Source organism: Peromyscus maniculatus, chromosome 7 (assembly GCF_049852395.1).
Source record: "Peromyscus maniculatus bairdii isolate BWxNUB_F1_BW_parent chromosome 7, HU_Pman_BW_mat_3.1, whole genome shotgun sequence".
NCBI lineage: Eukaryota > Metazoa > Chordata > Mammalia > Rodentia > Cricetidae > Peromyscus > Peromyscus maniculatus.
In genome coordinates, this window is record NC_134858.1 from 85,906,366 (window position 1) to 85,921,940 (window position 15,575).

The 15,575-nt window shown below is 43.5% G+C and overlaps 1 pseudogene across 1 annotated transcript; it reads right to left on the reverse strand.

The window, feature by feature from the left end:
- Positions 1–447: 447 nt before the first annotated feature.
- LOC102925658 (glutathione S-transferase alpha-1-like) lies at positions 448–14,852 on the reverse strand (annotated as a pseudogene). Its single transcript, XR_013052880.1, has 7 exons — positions 14,739–14,852; positions 10,537–10,642; positions 8,553–8,604; positions 7,128–7,260; positions 4,903–5,044; positions 2,236–2,367; positions 448–1,440 (listed from the first exon to the last, which is right to left on the reverse strand). The product of XR_013052880.1 is annotated as a glutathione S-transferase alpha-1-like (transcript).
- Positions 14,853–15,575: the final 723 nt, after the last annotated feature.

The following is a 15,575-nucleotide window of genomic DNA, read 5'->3' on the forward strand; positions in this document are numbered from 1 at the left end:
CACTCTGGATGGGGAAAAGTTAATACATCATTCTCTTTGAAGGGACAACCCTATGTGTTTAATATTCCTGCTTCCCCTAGTGCTTATCTGTGAGCATAAGGACCTCTCTTCCTACCACAATTGGGGGGAGGAACACAACTTGTGTGTAAGATGTGCATCCTGGCCTGGGCTGGAGGTTGATGACAGTGTAAGTGGAACTCACCAGGGCAGTGGGTGTGGAGCCCAGGCTGGATCTGAGGAAGGGGGAGGGTGTGCAGAGAGTAGGATTAGGCAGACCCACCAGGTTAGACCTCAACAGAAGACCTCAACAGGTTGGGTCTGGAAGTTTGACATTGCATGCAAAGGGTGAAGTCAGAGGATTCCAGTGGGGGCAAGGATGGAATATTGTTTTGCACTTTTTGAGAAAGGGCATCACTATTCTGTAGCTCTCACTGTCCTGGAACTCATTATGGAGACCAGGATGGCCTCAAACTCACAGAAATCCATGTAGCTCTGCTTCCCAAGTGCTAGGATTAAAGGCATGTGCCACCACACCCGGATAAAGACAGAAACTTTTCAAAGATGTTTTCTGTTATTGTTATTTTGCTTAAATGTGTATTTTCTGTTTCTTTTATTTTTACTATTAAAATATTTTTTAATTTTTATTTTACATGTCAAGGTGTTTTGACTACATATATGTATGTATATCCTGGGTGTCTTGTGACCATGGAGGTCTGAAGAGGACATCAGATTCTAAGGTTCTGGGGTTACAGTTGGTTGTGAGATGTCATGTAGATGATGGGCACCTAACCTGGTCCTCTCCAAGAACAATCAGTGCTTGTCACCTCTGAGTCAGCTCTCCAGATTCTTCCTTACTGTTTAAAATATTTAATTTTGTTTTCTCTGGTATTTTTTTTTAAAGATCCCTACTAGTTACCCAATTCCTTCTCCCCTAATTGCAGTCTTCTTTTAGACTTAATTTTTTCTTCTTTATTTTTTTCCATTTTTTTCATTTTTATTTTTTCCTCTTGTAATTAATGTTACCTTTAACTTTTTTGGCACATTCTACAACGATGTTAGTAACTTCTTTTCCTTTGATAGTGTTCTTTTTATTTAGTTTTTCTTCATGTTTACAATCTTGCCTCTTATTTGTAATGATTATTGTTTGTCTTCCTCTTTGAATGCGATCCTGCATCCCAGGTCAACAATGTGAACACATGACATCCACATATCCTTTGTTCATGTTTATTATCTCACAAGATTGAGGATGAACAATTGCTGTTTATCATTTAAAAACCCCAGAGACTGGTGTCTGTGGGCTCTCTCAATGCAGCTTTACTTAATATTGAAAATCTTCTTCCCCTCCTCGATTTGTTTGGCATTCAGGGGAAGCTTTCTCTGACTGCCAGGCTGTAGGAATTTCTTCACACTGGGAAGGCTGCTGAGTCTGCTCTTCAGGGCCTGTAATCCAGAAAACACAGCCTGAGAGTCAGAATGGCTTATGTGGACAATCCAAAGAACTCTGAGCCCCTCCCAGAACATGACCAACTGCATCCTTACAACAGCTCCAGTGTAGACATGAGAAGAATGATAAAACCATGAGCTAGAAACCGTAGTTCAGAATAATGTTCCTAAAGACCTCCTTTGACATCCACTTACCTTCTCCTCTGGTCCCTGACACACCCTATGGTCTGGTTTTGTGGTGCAGAGCACAGAGCACTGTGTCTCTCAGGTGTGAAAGCAGAGACTACCAAAGGAAACTGAAGACATAAAAAACTGAGTTGGAAATGTAGGCAGAAAAGCTCAAAGTCTAACCAGGAGCAAGCAACAGCCAGTTTTCACACCTGGAGATAAGGATGGGGTCCCTGGGGGTGGAGGACGGCATGGTGGGGGCTGTGGAGAGGGAAGCACAGTGCTGAGAAGTCAGAGCTGAGAAAAGGGATCAGCATGACAGAGACCTGCTGAGACACCAATTGTGCAAAGACAGGACACATGAGATGAAGATGAAGGCCAGAAGCATCCTGCAAAAAACAGGGGTCCAGGGAAACTCTTGCATCTTTCTCATGACAAAAGGCAAAATATTCTTCTTGGGGTACCAGCCTCCAGTCTCCATACACAAAAAGATAATTTTCATGCCTGAAACCAGGGTCTAGTAGCTCAGTTTGGAGGTCCGAGGATGGGCCCTAGGAAGACCACAGGCCATCATTATATTCTCAGAGGCATGTGTGTGTGGCTGCCTCTCTGAGGTGATCTCACCTTCAGCAGGGGGAAAGGGGCCAGAAGGCTGGCGTCAAACTCTTCAATATAGAGGAGAAGTTCCAGCAGGTGAATGTCCACCCTGGTCAGCCTGTTGCCAACAAGCTAGTCTTGTCCATGGCTCTTCAACACCTGCAGAATTAAAGGAGACAGGTTATGAACATAGAGTTGGGCAGGGACCACTGACTTTTCCCAAGTCTCCCAAGGAGGCATTCTGCCTCTACTCAGCTTCAAGTAAAGAACGATTAAAAGGCTTGCTCATTGTCCACATATTCTGAGAAAAGAATTATAAATACCACTTTGTGGTAGTTTGAATGTAATTGGCCCCCCATAATCTTATAGGGAGTGGCACTATTAGGAGGTGTGACTTTGTTGGAGTGAGTAAGGCCTTGTTGGAGCAAGTGTGCCACTGTAGGGGTGGGCTTTGAGGTTTCCTATAGAGACCCATAGAAGTTTCCTAGTGAGAACTTACTCAGGGTCCAGAATCTTAGCTTGCTTTACCCAGAGGGGCTGCATAAGGGGATGATTTGACCACGGGCATGGTTACCAAGTGTTTAGAAAAGACTACACTTGGCTGTGTGGTATGCTTTGATAAAGCAAAGGGGAGGTCTTTTGCCCTTCCCCTTGACATTGTTATAAAAAGCCCTTTTGAAGAGAGGGGCCAGCGGATTTTGATCCAGGTCCTCCCGAAGCTATCCTGTGTTTCTGTCTCTCTCTTCTCCGCTATCTTTCTATCTAAAAGGTTCTTATTCTTCTCTCTTCCTCATAGGCACCCTTTAAAATGTGAGAGCAGGTCATAGAGTCAAGGAAGTGCTTAGTGTTTCAACATCAGACATGAAGATGCATAATTTGGAGTTTGCCCAGCTGGTTTTACTGGTCTTGCTTTGGTCCAGTATTTCCTCTATGCTCCCTTCCCTAAGTTTTTGAATGGTAATGTATATCCAGTGCCATTATAGGTTGGAAGTATGTGATCTGTTTATTTTTTTATTATTTTTTTTTATTTTATAAGCCATTGCAATTAAGAGATTGCATGAATCTCAGAAGAGACTTTGAACTTTGGACTTTTAAACATTGCTGAGACTGTGATAGACTATGGGGACTTTTGAATGTATTTTGCATTATGATATTGTTACAAGCTCATGGGGGCCAGGGAGTGGAATGTGGTAGTTTGAATGTTATTGGCCTCCATAATCTAATAGAGAGTGACACTATTAGGAGTTATGGTTTTGTTGGAGTGGGTATGGCCTTTTTGGAGGAAGTGAGTCACTGGGGGGGGGGGCTTTGAGGTTTCCTATGCTCAGGACACCACCCAGTGAGTCAGTTGACTTCCTGTTGCCTATCAGCCAAGATGTAGCCAGCACTACATCTGCCTACACACTGCCATGCTCCTGACCGTGATGATAGTGGACTGAACCTCTGAAACTGTAGTGAGCCACCACAATTAAATGTTTTCTTTATAAGAGTTGCCGTGGTCAAGGTGTCTCCTCACGGCAACAAAAACACCAAGACACACATTCAAACCAAAAATAATCGTCAAGTGTTCTTCAGTACATAGCTCATTGTATATAAGGAGCTCAAGGTTCTCAAGCAGACACAATTTAGGCTGCAATGGCTAGATATATGTCCTATGAGACAGGCTCTTAACTGCCAGCACCACAGGCTACAGGGGACTGTGTGAGGACATGATGATCCTAAAACCCTAGGGCTTCCATAGAGCAGAGATAGCAGTGAGTGAATTTTCAGTGGATGAATGAAAATTAAGGTGATGCTTTATAACATGGGTTTTACAGTCAGGTGTTGCTGGAAGATAATCCAAGATTGTTCTTGGATTATGTTTTCATGCCCCTTCCAGGTATAGTGCATAGGGATGAGATTACTTCAGATTATTCATTACAACAGGATATTGTTTATTGCTTTTATGTCTCTATGGAAAAGCATGTTTTCGTCACTTTCGGCTTGACCACCACATGAAACTTGCTCTTGTGTCTGTATACTTTACTCATGTGACTTCTCTTCACCCTCATATTAAAAATGGTCTGATGTCTGAATAAAGTTGTCTATTGCATGAGAATTTAGTTTGCCCCCAATCTCCCAGGGCCCCACAGCCTCTAAACAGTAAACAAGTTCTCACAGGAATGTGTAGGATGCCCATATCCTCTAGGATCATAGCTCTGTTCTTATCTTTTACTTGACAGAAGATCAAGTAGTTCTGAAGTGTTCTTGATCTTCCTCCAAAGAGAAGCTCTGACTAAGGGAGGCACTCCATGTCACTGACACACCTTCATTTGCTGAGTGTGCATGGCTCTCCGCCAAGCCTGGCATCTGTGACCCCAATTCAGGCAGATCAGTTTCCCTTAACATCACTTCATCAGCCTTCTCCTCTCCACACTCCAACCCTGTCCTTGTTCAGGTACTTCCCCTCTGTCTTTGAAGCACTATCGTATTCTCCTGACAGCCAGTCACTCTCTGCCTCCCTGTGTGATGTGACAGAATATTTTCCCATCTGTGTTTTTCTTGAGTTTGCTCTGGAAATGAAGCCCTGTGGGGCAGAGGGCTGCACAGAGAGGCTCATGGAAGGTCAGTGCTGCAGCAACCTTTCTCTCCCAGACTCTACCTTTCTCCTGTCCTTGGAACTCAGTGTCCCCTGACTTCAAAGAGCCCACTTACTTTTTCAAAGGCAGGCAAGTACCGGTTTTTGGTCCTGTCTTTTATCATGGAAATCTTGGCTTCTTTTTGATCTGGGGGACATTTAGCCAGTTGTATGAACATTTCAGTCAGATCTAAAATACCTTCTGTATATATGTCAATCCTGAAAGACAAAATTATCCAAATGGTCAGGATTCTCAAAGGTTCCACATTTTACATTTTAATCTAAAAACCTGAGAAATTTATACTGAAAGGTGATTGCAAAAAACTTTCTCCCTAGAACATCCTGTCAGTCCAGATATACTTACAGATTTTTTTTTTTTGAGACAAGGTTTCTCTGTGTATCCCTGGTTGTTCTGGAACTCACTCTGTAGATCAGGCTGACCTTGAACTTATAGAGATCTGCCTGCCTCTTCCTTCCAAATGTTGGGATTAAAGACACGTGCAACCACCAAAGGGCTGAATGTTTTTTATATTCTCTCACACATTACATTGCTATCACAGTTTCCCCTCACTCCATTCTCTCCAGTATTTTAGAATTTTTGTTACCCACACATAACTTATTCCAAGCACAAAGAGCATCAGAGGCCCATCTAGAGATTCAGTTGTGATAACTTGGTAGCATTCCAGAAGGTAACCATCAACTCTTCATCTCTCTCTCTCTCTCTCTCTCTCTCTCTCTCTCTCTCTCTCTCTCTCTCTCTCTCTCTCTCTCCACTCTTCCTCTCTCTCCCTCTTTCTCTCTCTGTCTCTTTTTCTGTTCCTCTCTCTGACATACGTTTTTCTCAACAACCCTGCTGAGATTCTAGGAGCTAACAAGCTGCCTCCCATGTAATCTGAACATGGAGCCCTGGTTGAGCTGCCAGATATGTCTCCACACATCTCTCCTTCTGCTGCATGGTCCAGAGTCATTCTTGGTCAGTGTAGGAAGTTCTCCACTTATTTCTCACGAAGCATATCTGTATATCCTCCACACACCGCTGCTGGATTCTGGCCTTGTTAATATTTGTCAAGACTTGTCTGTTTCTTTGTTCAGTTAACCCACAGCACAGCACAGGACACATGTGTTCCCTTGTTTCAAACTGTACTTTGTATGACTTTTTGGAATAGAGCTTCGTTGTCACATTGTCACACACCATCGTTATCATACCCTTAAAATGTAGCATTTTGTTTTAGTACTTGTGTAGAACTCTGAAAACAACATTCTCCAAATTCAGAAAATTTTGGTTACCCCCCACTCCGAATCCCGCCCCCGTGGCTCCTGCTCCAGAAGGTGCTGATCCATTTCCTTTCTTATCCACGGGAAGGACAGGAACGTTTCCTATGGAATGAACCATGGAGCTTATGACCTGGTGTCTACTTACTTTACATAATGCAGTGTCCACACTTGACCTTTGTTCTGCGCCCCTCAGCACTTCAGATTTTCATGGCTAAAATTATAAGTTGTGCTCCTCTTTCCTCTATTATTGAATATCTGGGCTGAGTCCACCATGAGAAAATTATAAATAATGTTGTGACTTGTATTTCTATACAAGCACTATTAAAGCCGAGTCTCTCTTTCCATGGACATATGTTTCCAACACTAGTGTGCTGGCTAGCACCACATTTAGCTCTCTAAGCAACTACAATACTTATACACAGTGGTTTATGAATGAATGAATATGTCACAGGAGCGTGGGTCCCAGCATGGGTGGTACAGTCAGCCTGGCTGCTTTAGTTCTGAATTAAATGCTTTAGGTAATCTTGGTCTATGGGAACCGGTCTGTCTAAGCCTCATTGAGTTGACCAGTCCATAGAAGTGGCTGGCAATTCAGGTCTTGCTTTGCACTATTCCTACTCCTGAGATATGGGAAGCAGCTCCTTCTCCCTTCCTTGCCTAGGACGACTCCTCTAGCCTCAAGCCCTGTGTCCTTTGTCCTAAGCTGTTGGCTGAGGTCCAGTCACTGAAGCCTTGAGCACCTGGAGTCCTGATTCCACCATGCTCAGAGCCCTTGGACCATCATGTTTGCAACTCTGTCCCCATGCTGTGCTGGCAACATCATCCTCTGCTGCAGTCACACTCACCTGAACCCACCCCAGCTCCTCCTCCATCTCCTCCATGGACTCTTCTATGCTTGGACTAAGTGTTTATATCAAGAGCCAGTCTGCTCCAAGACATAAAGCCTGCCACTTTCTTGCTCATTGATGGCAAGACCCAAATCCCTCCTTTCTTTCCCCTTGGAGTAATAACAGGAAATGTACCGTACAGGGCCCTCTCCTTCACGTCCTTGCCATAGAGGTCGTATTTGGTGGCAATGTAGTTGAGAATGGCTCTGGTCTGCACCAGTGTCATCCCGTCAATCTCCACCATGGGCACCTGGTCAAACATCAGTTTCCCATCTTTGAAAGAAGAAAGGAAAGAGGTCTGTGAAGTGTTCAAGTCTCACTTCTCAGGAACAGAAAAGTTGTATTGAAATGTCTGATCATGCAAAGGAAAGATAACAGAATGGCTGCCAGTCTTTCAAGTGGATCCCTATTTACGTTTAGCTCCTGCTCTCTTTGTCTCACTCATCTTCTGTTGGCTTCTGAGCTTCGCTCATTCACTGTTATTTCCTATCCAGATACATATTATATCTCTCATGCATGTTTTTATGTTCAATTCTTGTCCCTGGATACATTTGGAAGGTGAAGATGGACAGCAGAGTGGCCACCATGCAAACAGAAAAAAGTCCTTTGCCCAGCAGAAGTTTGAAAATCTAATCATGTTCATGACATTAAGGTGTTGTGTGACAGCTTCCTATGTAGTGAGTCACCATGAGCTTTCCAGTCTTTATTTGTGAGGTGATAGTAACTCATTAGTAGTTATAATACAAATTCTCAAGAAAAATCAACCCAGCTGTTCTCCATGCATGCTTTAATTAATGGTCATGTGTTTTTTTTCCTGTTATGGGGGCCCATCACCCACCTCCCAAATAAATCAAACATGGAGACTTATTCTTAATTATAAAAGAGAGCCTTAGCTTGGCTTGTTTCTTGCCAGCTTTCCTTAACTTGTATTATTCCACCTACCTTTTGCCTCTGGGCTTTTCTTGTTCTTTTACTTCTGTAAATCTTACTCTTCCTTCATGCCTGGCTGTGTAGTTGGGTGACTGGAGTCCTCCTACCTCTCTGGCTCCTCCTTCTTCCTCCCAGATTTCTCCTATATATTCTCTCTACCTGCCAGCCCTGCCTTACTTCTCTCTCCTGCCTCACTATTGGCTGTTCAGCTCTTTATTAGACCATCAGGTGTTTTAGATAGGTACAGTAACACGGCTTCACAGAGTTAAACAAATGCAACATAAACAAAAGTAACACATGTCAAAATAGTATTCTACTACCGTCATGAGTTTGTGTGGTTGTAGGGCAGTGTATGTGAAACATTGACTGAAAATGTGAGTGAGTCAGCCTGAGATTGTTCACTCTGGTATAGAAATAATAGGGAACAATAACAAGCCACTTGACAAATTTTTGGAGAAACCAACTTCTCCACTCTTATCATTGTTTCCATTTTCAGAGCACTCAAGGAGACTCCCCCATCTACATCATATCACTCTGCCATTCTTGACTATTCCCACCCACCACCCACCAACATCACCTTCTGGAAAAACTTCTATTAGTTACCTCATTGAGGAAATATGCATACTTGGTGTTACCTTTTCTTAACGTTTCCAAGTCTTCTGGACGTTCTATAAACTTCTCTTCAAACTGAAGACAGAAAAAGTAAATGCATTTTCATTAGCTCATTCTGTGTTGTTGTAAACTTTTGAACTTGAGTGGTCTGTGTCTGGTAGTACATCTGCAGACCTGAAGGGGTCTGGACCTGGCCACTTGCAAATTCAGATTAGATCCATCAACAACAGGGTGATGAACATAACGAAGCTGCTCATTCTTGTAGTGTTCCTCCTCCCTGACCCCACCATGTCCATGCTTAGGTCCTAAGAAGAGAGTGATCTCACTGAAGGACCATCACTGGGAAATGGACTGTTGAGGTTTTGGACTCTCAGGAAAGCCTGTTAACTTTAGCAAGAACAGAACAGAACTTTCTGTGTCTCCATCATGGCACATGGTGTGGGCCCATCATCATCTACATTTCTTATTTTCAAGATTTATTTTTATTATTTTATGATACTTTAGTAAGAAGTGGCCTATTTCGGTACTTCTTAACTATAAACAATGAGGATGTAACTCATCATGGAAACATCTCAGGAATAATAGTAGACTATTTCTTACATTGTCCTTTATATAGTTGATGATTATTAATTAAGCAAAATATAATCCTTACTAAAGAACGATTTTTATATCCCCCCCCTTTTCTTTATTTGTCTGGGCCTCTGTCTTTGGATTCTCTTTAAGCAGTTCTGCCTGGATGGCTACAGCAGCCAGTGTTCCATCACATTCTTTTCATCTTTGCCATTTTTTGATCTCTGCATATTGTGCTTCTGCATTTGCTGGCTCTACTTCAAGATCCCCTGAACAGGTGTCCATTTTTCTCTGACAATTTGGCATCTTCTATTTACAAGCACCAGCACCGAGTACAGCTTAAGGTTACAGTTGATTTTCTGAATATATCTCCTTTTTCAATAACAAAAAATTCTTTGCATATTTTAATAGTATTTCTGTTCTGAGACTTGAAAACTATATTTCCAATGCTTTTAAGTCTTCAGTTGTTACAAAATTTTATATAGATATTTTAATTTTTTTTCTTTTTTTTGGTTTTTCGAGACAGGGTTTCTCTGTGTAGCTTTGCGCCTTTCCTGGGACTCACTTGGTAGCCCAGGCTGGCCTCGAACTCACAGAGATCCGCCTGGCTCTGCCTCCCGCGTGCTGGGATTAAAGGCGTGCGCCACCATCGCCCGGCTATTTTTAATTTTTAAATTTATATTTTGTGCATGAGTGTTTGCCTGCATGTATGTCTGTACATCACACACATGCCTCAAGCCCTCAGATGCCAGAAGATAGTGGATCCTCTGGACCTGGAGTTATAGATAGTTGTTAGACACTATGTATATGCTGGGAATTGAACTTGGGTTCTCTGGAAGATCAGCCAGTGCTCCAAACCTCTTAGACCATTCTTCCTCCTATTAATCGATATCTTTCAATTTCCTATCTGGGGCTGGAGAAAATGGTTCAAGGCCTAAAAGTACTAACTGATCTTCCAGATGACCTGTGTTCGATTCCAGCACTCACATTTGGTTCCTTACAACTGCCTTGCAACTCCAGCTCCAGGGAGGTTATCTGTGGCTGGTTCTGTTTATTTGATCTTTCAGCATTCACACCAATACCTGGCTCTGGGTTTGTTTTTATTGATAAGAACTTTTAAGATTCATGTTAAATTTAATAATCAACATTTGAGTTTCTATTTCTGTATGTCTCATGTACTTATGTAACTTGATTCAACTCTACTAGCAAATTAACCAAATAAGTATTTGAATTTTTTTCTTCTGAAAACATCCTTTAATGTGAATGTGGTTTTTGATAGAGTATAGTAAAATTTTCATTTGTTCGAATCCTTAATACATGAAGATTACCACTTAACTCGAAATTGTGTGCCATGTTCCTGGTGTGAAGTCTTTCAGCTTACAGAAGTATTTTAAACTTGTCTTAGGTCTGGTTCTAGAAGCACAATGCACAACCTACCTCCACCCCTGCTGCAGCCAGCAGCCACCTGATGCATTCCATTTTGCCCCGGGCATTGAAGTAGTGAAGCACTGGCTTCCCAGCCATGGCAGCAACTGTGGTTTCACTGACTGTGAAGGAAAAGCAAAGAGGTCAATGCCAGGAAGACTGTGCTCTGGGATGTGAGTAATAACACACTAGAGGAGGGAAGTCTGCCTTCTTCATGGGCAGCTTCCAGGGGGCACAGGAAGCTAGCACTTTCTCTCTCTCTCTCTCTCTCTCTCTCTCTCTCTTTCTCTCTCTCTCTCTCTCTCTCTCTCTCTCGTTTTTCTTTTTTGAGACAGAGTTTCTGTGTGTAACAACCATAGCTGCCTTGGAATTCACTTTGTAGACCAGACTGGCCTTGAACTCACAAAGATCGACCTTCCTTTGCCTCTCATGTGTTGGGATTCAAGCATGTGTCCAAGGAAGTTCTTCTTGTCTTAATTTCTCACCATCAGTGACCACAAGCCTGCAATTGCACCAAACAGGTCTCAGCTGGCCATGTGCCTTCTCTTTGAGGACATAAACGGAGCAGCCCTGATCCTATAGAGATGAAGGACTGGAAGCTGTTGAATTTGGACAGCTGAGCCATCACAGAGGGATGAGACAAAGTCCCTCCCCAGTCCTTTGGACCCTGGGCTGCTCAGTTCAGAAGATGTCGATGGCTTGGTGTCACCCTGGCTGTGCCAAACCCTAGTTCCCCCAGGAGAAGAACTCGTCTCTAGGTTACAGTTCTGTTTCCCACTGAACACTGGACCCTGTTCTGTATTCACAAGAGAGCGGTTGATGCAGTAACACCACGTAACAGGCAGTTGTTCATTGGAACTTTACTTCATCTCCACAAAGTTATTGGTGAGGAACTGTCCCTGTCACACGTTTGCAGGAGAGAGGATGTCCATACAGTTCCATGCTGAGGAGACCCTGGAGAGCACAGTGAGCAGATGTGCTGGGACCCTGCTGCTCAGGGGCTGGAAAGTCAACATCATGAGTCATGGGTAGTGCTTTAACTTGTGATGAGATAGGAAATTTCAGAGTCTGCCATTTACAAAGTACTGTGTGTGTGTGTGTGTGTGTGTGTGTGTGTGTGTGTGTAAATGCACATGAGTGCAGTGCCTACAAAGGCCAGAGAGGTCCTCAAATTCTCTAGAGCTGGACTAGCCCTGCTCTGAGCAGCCCAGTGTGGGTGCTGGGAATTGAACTCTTGTCCTTTGGAAAAGCAATGTGTTCCCTTAACCACTGAGCCATTGCTCCAGCTCCCTATGGTGTTTCTTGTGTGGAAATGTAAGTACTTGGGAGGATGACTTTAACGTTAGTTACATTCTTGTGCATCTTCACATGACTGTGCACTCTGGACTGACATAAGATGTAAGAATTGGGTGTTCCTAGAACTAGCTGCAGAAGCCTGGCAGTTCTCAGTTGCTGTTTCAAGGCTATTCTACACTGTCAATTTGGACCAGTGATTCTTTGGTTCTGTGACACTATCCTTGGCAATGTAGTTTATTAACTAAGTAACCTCACAGAGACTTTATGTCCCTTCTACCCAAGTCAAGACAACTCAAAACACCTCGAGAGCTTGCCAAATGTCCTTTAGGGGGCATCTTCCACTCTGCTTTGAACAACTGTTCTTACTCCTGGGGACAATAGCACAGAAAACAATAACCACACACAATCACCAGGCAAGTTCAGCAGCAGAGTCGGGGAGGACATATGAGGGGTGTGGGTGTAAAACTTACAGGATTCCCTAAACAGCCAGGATGAGTTAGTTCAGTCACTCAGACGGAGAGGGGAACAGTTTCAGTTGTGTTAACAGATGGTTGTTTTTTATCCTTTACTTGTTGGTGTGTGTGTGTGTGTGTGTGTGTGTGTGTGTGTGTGTGTGTGTGCACATGCGGCCTCTGAGTACACAGAGGTCAGAGAGCAACCTGGAGGAAGTTCTCTCTTGCCACCATGTTCCAGGTTTGCCTCAGTCCATCAGCCTTGGTGGCAGCACCTTCCTTGAGCTATCTCTCTGGCCACTTGTTTTCAAGAGTTGTAATGGACACTATCTCTTGGTCACAACACTTAGCATTTGTAGGCAAAGAGAATCTAAACTGTTGGAGATGCACAGACAAGAAGGAGGCAGAAGGAAAACTCCTCTGGAAGCTCCAAGTGCCATGTGAGTCCCCTTCAGCTCCAAACCTCTAGGTAGGAAATGACTGATGTTCTCTGGGTCGGCTGCGGCTGCGGCTGCGGCTGCTGGTGGACTCAGCCCCAGTGCTCTCCCCTCTCACTGTATTCCTGTGTGAAACCTGTGTGACTGGAACCTTCAGACAGAAAACAGTTCACATGTGCCCACTAACCCGTGTCCTTTTCCTTTCTCCAATGCCTTCTGCAATACAATACAAGTGTATTTCTATTTTTAAGGAGTGTGATGGAAGCTTCATGATCACCTGCATGGAGCAGTTCCCAAGGCCAAAGGACAATATGGCTGGAAGGGACTCATTTGGGCTTTGGTCTACATGGGCTGAATTCGTGTCTGGACCCCTGACTTAGGGAGCAAGCCCTAACAGAAGAGCAGGCTCTGTACATTACTGCTCCTGAGAATTCAAATCAAGCACCATAATTCCCTCAGCCAGTTTAGGCCAGGGCTAGGGGGAGAAGCTTTCCAGCCTGAGAAGAAAGTTCCTGGCTCTTCTGCCCAGGTGGCCTCTGTCTGCAGGGTCAGCATCCCCCAGCCTCAGCCCTCAGATGTCTGCCTCCATCAGGTTACAGCTGCTCCTTGAGGGCACCTGACAGCTGTCTGCAGCACATTATAAAGCTCTGATCAGTTTTGTCTTTTCTTTTTGCTTCTCCATGAACTCTAGTTTGCCCTGCACAGCCTCAGTACTGGGGACCTCACAGGGACTCTGAGATTGTGAGGCTTTCAAAGAAGACTTTCATCCTACCTTCCCTGGGTTGCAGTTACTCCACATCTTCACTGAGGCTATGGCCTTGCAGCCTTATGGTGAATTGTACCTTATAAGTGACATCTCTGCTGAGCTGTGTGGCTCTCTCTTTAACCTCCCTGTTTTAGAGCTGCATGAATTAAGATTCTGCTAGCCTTCTTCATATTCGTGATGAATGCTTTGAACCTTAGCCTAGGGTTGGCCACATAACTGCTTAGTGTCAGAGTTTGTATTTAACCTCGTTCTTCTACAGACTCATTTTTTCCTGGCATGTCTTCTTACAGGATTTTAAACTGTTTTCTGGTCTCTCCTTCATTCCCTTGTACACACATCTGTGATGACAGAGGAAATAAGTAGACAGACTTTTCCCTGGTATATGAAGGAAGACTCAGTCCACAGACCTCAGATCTCCCAGGGATCAATCGTTCCTCACTCATTTCTTTTTCATTTGCTTTCTGGGCTTACCACTTTAATAACAGAGGTTGTGTTTGGCAATTAAATATTAATTAGAAATAAAGTAACAAATCCTGCATGTGAAACCTGCTACTCTGCTATTTAAACAGAATTATCAAAACAATTACATTCCACAAGACAGAAACAAATGTGATAAAAAACACAGTTGGGGAAGTTCTTTGGGAGGGTGGCCTGGGAGACTCTGGGTAAATTTAAGTTCTCACCTGAGAGGAATTTGCAAGTTCTCTGTGGGATTGGCACATGCAATTCAAGAGAAGAATGCTATTGATCCTAGGTTTCCCTGAGAGGACAATCCAGGTCTACTCCTCACTCTCCTGAATCCCATCATTTAGAGTCCCTTGCAAATACATTAAACCCCACCCTTCAGCTCACTCTGAAGTAGGAGGAGGAGGAGGAGGGAGGGAACAGACAGAGAAGCAGAAGGAGAAAAAGGAGGAGTAGGAGATGAGGGAAGGAACAGAATGAGAAGAATAAAAAACAGAATGAGGAAGGAGGGAGAAGTGGGAGGAGAAGTGGAGGAGGGGGGGTGGAGGTGGGGATGACAGAAAGAGAGAAGGAAAAGAGGAGGAGAAATAATTCATGAACTAGAATCAAACACAGGTAAAAATTAAAGGTAATGAGATGTGAATGTGATCAAAGTATATAACATACATGAGTGGAAATTACATAATAAAACCAGCTATTCTGTCCAATTAATGCATAATAAATAAATCATTGAAAAGCTGTCTTCCAGTGATGCAGAAATGAGAACATGTCACACAGGTTATAAAAGAGAGAACTGACCTAGTGAGAGTCCAGGCTTCTTCTCCACTCTGCTCTCCAGCTGCAGCTCCAGATGAGTGTGGACGCTGCTTTAATAAGGTGACCATTCTAACAAGGGGGTGGGGACCCATAGGGAACAGCCACTCCCATGGACTCCCCCAGAGTTCAAGATTCCAGAGTTTCATGATAGACTGGAAATGAACTTATCATGGGGAGGGACCTATGAGTCCCTATCCCTCCCTGGAGATCTGGAGTCCTTCAGTGTATTTCCTACAGTCCTGTAAAGAGCCATAACACATGCTTTTATAAACAACTCTATAGAAACTCAGTATCTCTCTGTCTGTCTCTGTCTCTCTGTGTCTCTGTCTGTCTGTCTGTCTGTCTCTGTCTCTGTTTCTCTCTCTCTCTCTCTCTCTCTCTCACACACACACACACACACACACACTCACACACACAAGGGGGTGAGGGGGAGGAAGGAAGGAAGAAGAAAAACTGAATGAGAATCTTAAATACTATGATCTTCCTTAACTGAGCAAACCTATAGAACCCTCAGCTATGATAACAAAATGTGACTTTAAACTACTAACATTCAGGGATAGTTTGTTAGTAGTCTTAAATGATAGAATTAATACGTTGTCTCTAATTCAAGGCTAAGTGAAGTGCAGTTCATTTTGCCACCTGCTTATTGTATCCAATAGATCATGCTAGTATCCTGTAATACCATGATAGCTGTCTTAACCTTTGTCCTGTTTTAATCAGGAGCTGAAGGGCAGAAAGGAATTTCACAATCCACACTTAACTTCACCTGGATGACTATCAAGAGTCTGTCCCAGCATGCTCTGGGTCTCAATGCAGACT